We start from the raw sequence: 5000 nt of genomic DNA, 5'->3' as shown, positions 1-5000 counted from the left end.
TTTCCATTTTTTTTGAAAAATAAATTTTTGTAATTTTTTTTAATGTTAAAAACGTTAATAAACATCATGTTTACGCATGGATTAAACATTGAAATAATTTTAAAACGCTTATTAAAAAAGTTTACTCTTGACCGTGGGACTTAGAAAAATTTCGGGAAGTCCGATTCGCCTGCTGGAATTACCGCACGGGCTGGACACCTCGCTCCGACGAATCGGTTTTTTCCATTTTTTCCGAAAAATAAATTTTTGTAATTTTTTTTAACGTTAAAAACGTTAATAAACGTCATGTTTACGCATGGATTAAACATTGAAATAATTTTAAAACGCTTATTAAAAAAGTTGGTGTCGACCGTGGGACTTAGAAAAATTTCGGGAAGTCCGATTCGCCTGCTGGAATTACCGCACGGGCTGGACAGCTCGCTCCGACGAATCGGTTTTTTCCATTTTTTCCGAAAAATAAATTTTTGTAATTTTTTTTAACGTTAAAAACGTTAATAAACGTCATGTTTACGCATGGATTAAACATTGAAATAATTTTAAAACGCTTATTAAAAAAGTTGGTGTCGACCGTGGGACTTAGAAAAATTTCGGGAAGTCCGATTCGCCTGCTGGAATTACCGCACGGGCTGGACACCTCGCTCCGACGAATCGGTTTTTTCCATTTTTTTTGAAAAATAAATTTTTGTAATTTTTTTTAATGTTAAAAACGTTAATAAACATCATGTTTACGCATGGATTAAACATTGAAATAATTTTAAAACGCTTATTAAAAAAGTTTACTCTTGACCGTGGGACTTAGAAAAATTTCGGGAAGTCCGATTCGCCTGCTGGAATTACCGCACGGCCTGGACAGCTCGCATCGACCGATACATTTTTTCCATTTTCAGTGAAAAAAAAATTTTTGTCAATTTTCTCAACGTTAAAAACGTTAATAAACTGCGTTTTTATGCGTGGATTAAACATTAAAAAAATTTTGAAATATGTGATGAAAAAGTTTACTCTTGACCGTTCGGACTTAGAAAAATTTCGAGTACCTCGGATCGCCTGCTGGAATTACCGCACGGCCTGGACAGCCCGCATCGACCGATACATTTTTTCCATTTTCAGTGAAAAAAAAATTTTTGTCAATTTTCTCAACGTTAAAAACGTTAATAAACTGCGTTTTTATGCGTGGATTAAACATTAAAAAAATTTTGAAATATGTGATGAAAAAGTTTACTCTTGACCGTCGGGACTTAGAAAAATTTCGAGTACCCCGGATCGCCTGCTGGAATTACCGCACGGCCTGGATAGCCCGCATCGACCGATACATTTTTTCCATTTTCAGTGAAAAAAAAATTTTTGTCAATTTTCTCAACGTTAAAAACGTTAATAAACTGCGTTTTTATGCGTGGATTAAACATTAAAAAAATTTTGAAATATGTGATGAAAAAGTTTACTCTTGACCGTCGGGACTTAGAAAAATTTCGAGTACCCCGGATCGCCTGCTGGAATTACCGCACGGCCTGGATAGCCCGCATCGACCGATACATTTTTTCCATTTTCAGTGAAAAAAAAATTTTTGTCAATTTTCTCAACGTTAAAAACGTTAATAAACTGCGTTTTTATGCGTGGATTAAACATTAAAAAAATTTTGAAATATGTGATGAAAAAGTTTACTCTTGACCGTCGGGACTTAGAAAAATTTCGAGTACCCCGGATCGCCTGCTGGAATTACCGCACGGGCTGGACACCTCGCTCCGACGAATCGGTTTTTTCCATTTTTTCCGAAAAATAAATTTTTGTAATTTTTTTTAACGTTAAAAACGTTAATAAACGTCATGTTTACGCATGGATTAAACATTGAAATAATTTTAAAACGCTTATTAAAAAAGTTGGTGTCGACCGTGGGACTTAGAAAAATTTCGGGAAGTCCGATTCGCCTGCTGGAATTACCGCACGGGCTGGACACCTCGCTCCGACGAATCGGTTTTTTCCATTTTTTCCGAAAAATAAATTTTTGTAATTTTTTTTAATGTTAAAAACGTTAATAAACGTCATGTTTACGCATGGATTAAACATTGAAATAATTTTAAAACGCTTATTAAAAAAGTTGGTGTCGACCGTGGGACTTAGAAAAATTTCGGGAAGTCCGATTCGCCTGCTGGAATTACCGCACGGGCTGGACACCTCGCTCCGACGAATCGGTTTTTTCCATTTTTTCCGAAAAATAAATTTTTGTAATTTTTTTTAACGTTAAAAACGTTAATAAACGTCATGTTTACGCATGGATTAAACATTGAAATAATTTTAAAACGCTTATTAAAAAAGTTGGTGTCGACCGTGGGACTTAGAAAAATTTCGGGAAGTCCGATTCGCCTGCTGGAATTACCGCACGGGCTGGACAGCTCGCTCCGACGAATCGGTTTTTTCCATTTTTTCCGAAAAATAAATTTTTGTAATTTTTTTTAACGTTAAAAACGTTAATAAACGTCATGTTTACGCATGGATTAAACATTGAAATAATTTTAAAACGCTTATTAAAAAAGTTGGTGTCGACCGTGGGACTTAGAAAAATTTCGGGAAGTCCGATTCGCCTGCTGGAATTACCGCACGGCCTGGACAGCTCGCTCCGACGAATCGGTTTTTTCCATTTTTTCCGAAAAATAAATTTTTGTAATTTTTTTTAATGTTAAAAACGTTAATAAACGTCATGTTTACGCATGGATTAAACATTGAAATAATTTTAAAACGCTTATTAAAAAAGTTGGTGTCGACCGTGGGACTTAGAAAAATTTCGGGAAGTCCGATTCGCCTGCTGGAATTACCGCACGGGCTGGACACCTCGCTCCGACGAATCGGTTTTTTCCATTTTTTCCGAAAAATAAATTTTTGTAATTTTTTTTAACGTTAAAAACGTTAATAAACGTCATGTTTACGCATGGATTAAACATTGAAATAATTTTAAAACGCTTATTAAAAAAGTTGGTGTCGACCGTGGGACTTAGAAAAATTTCGGGAAGTCCGATTCGCCTGCTGGAATTACCGCACGGGCTGGACAGCTCGCTCCGACGAATCGGTTTTTTCCATTTTTTCCGAAAAATAAATTTTTGTAATTTTTTTTAACGTTAAAAACGTTAATAAACGTCATGTTTACGCATGGATTAAACATTGAAATAATTTTAAAACGCTTATTAAAAAAGTTGGTGTCGACCGTGGGACTTAGAAAAATTTCGGGAAGTCCGATTCGCCTGCTGGAATTACCGCACGGGCTGGACACCTCGCTCCGACGAATCGGTTTTTTCCATTTTTTTTGAAAAATAAATTTTTGTAATTTTTTTTAATGTTAAAAACGTTAATAAACATCATGTTTACGCATGGATTAAACATTGAAATAATTTTAAAACGCTTATTAAAAAAGTTTACTCTTGACCGTGGGGACTTAGAAAAATTCCGGCTTGCACGGATTCGACCACTCTGTTTTTCGGAGTTTCTGAGAAAAATAAATTTTTGTAATTTTTTTCATTATGATTTCTGAGTTCTCCCAGTAGTTTAATGTAAGGATTAAGCATTTAAAAATTTTTAAATCGAATATTAAAAAAGTTTACTCTTGCAATTTTTGGAAAAAAAAAATTCTAAAAAATTTTTCTTTCGGTGGAAACTAACGTTTAATATGTACAATAACGATTTATCGAATAAAAATCGTATGTTAATATATGTTCGAATCGACCATAGTTTCAGCGGCTAAGTACCAGCAGCCCGGCCGGTTGGTCTGTACGCGCGGCAGTTTACCACCATAAGCGCCCGTGCTGAGCGGCCGGCGCCGCGGTCGTCGCGGCCGCCCGTTTGGTTACTATAAGAGAGCACGTCGGTTCGAGCGGACCGGTCGGCGCAGCGGCGGGCGAGCGGCTATTCTACGATCTCGGTCGAGAAGCAGTCGTTCAGCTCCTCGAGGTCCATTCCTCGACTGTTCTGTACCGCGTTCCGTTGCGAATTTTTCTCTACACAGCATGACCACGGGTCGGTGTCTCAGACCGAATGGCCCTTATGTGGTAAGCCCAGAATGTTGGGTTGGATACAACGTATATTCGTTATACTTGTACGACTCTCACATCAACTCTCAGAAACCCAAAAGGGGTTTTCTATCCGAGCGAAAATATATTTTTCGTATACAAAAATTTAATGGCAAAGACCAAACGAAATACTACACACAAAAAGGGGCGACGAACAAAAATTGTTCGAATGAAATATAATATATACATATAAAATTGAGGTGTCCTAAGAGAGAAATACATAAACTAAGAGGTATATATTATAAGAAATATATATTATTTCTGGGCAAAGAAGAGAGAACGAAAAGAAGAGTATGATCTTTAACGCGAGGGCCTCGACATGGGTACGCCTAGCATGGTTCGCGCTTTCTCGATATGTCCAGCATGTTAACGTACGCGGTCTTCGGACTTCGTGCGTTATGTCCGTGCTTACACGATGGAGAGCGCTCGAGCATACGTGCTTACAAACCTGAAAGTCGATGTGACATCCGAGATTCTTTTTCTTCTAAAAAGATCTCGGAGAGATACACGGGAGAGTTTGAAATTTTTGGAGGTCCTCCTGATGTATATGCGCGGATATACCCATGTGGTAATTCGTGCGGAGTTGGTAATCTAATAGTGGAGCGAAATTTACCAACTCGAAAGAGAAGAGAGAAGAGAGTAGAGAGAAGAGAGAGGAGAAAGAGAACTGTCTTAAAGACGAGAAAAAGTATCGTCGATCCGACTCTTAAGGGGAGAGAGTCGGCGACTAAGATATATATATACATACATATTTTTGCTTCGTATGATGAAAATTTACTCGAAGCTCCCTGGTTGATCCTGCCAGTAGTCATATGCTTGTCTCAAAGATTAAGCCATGCATGTCTCAGTACATGCCGTATTAAGGTGAAACCGCGAATGGCTCATTAAATCAGTTATGGTTCCTTAGATCGTACCCACATTTACTTGGATAACTGTGGTAATTCTAGA

General features: G+C 37.4%; 1 non-coding gene across 1 annotated transcript in view; it reads left to right on the top strand.

Moving 5' to 3' along the window:
* The first annotated feature begins 4837 nt into the window (after window positions 1-4837).
* LOC143175683 (small subunit ribosomal RNA) overlaps window positions 4838-5000 on the top strand; it is a 1921-nt gene continuing 1758 nt past the window's right edge. The window contains exon 1 of the ribosomal RNA XR_013000382.1: window positions 4838-5000. This exon is cut by the window's right edge and continues 1758 nt beyond it. This is a non-coding gene — a ribosomal RNA (small subunit ribosomal RNA).

The sequence above is a fragment of the Nomia melanderi genome, unplaced genomic scaffold, assembly GCF_051020985.1.
Source record: "Nomia melanderi isolate GNS246 unplaced genomic scaffold, iyNomMela1 scaffold0157, whole genome shotgun sequence".
Classification (NCBI taxonomy): Eukaryota; Metazoa; Arthropoda; class Insecta; order Hymenoptera; family Halictidae; genus Nomia; species Nomia melanderi.
Note: the sequence above shows the minus strand (reverse complement) of the source record. Positions and strands in the feature narration are given on the sequence as shown.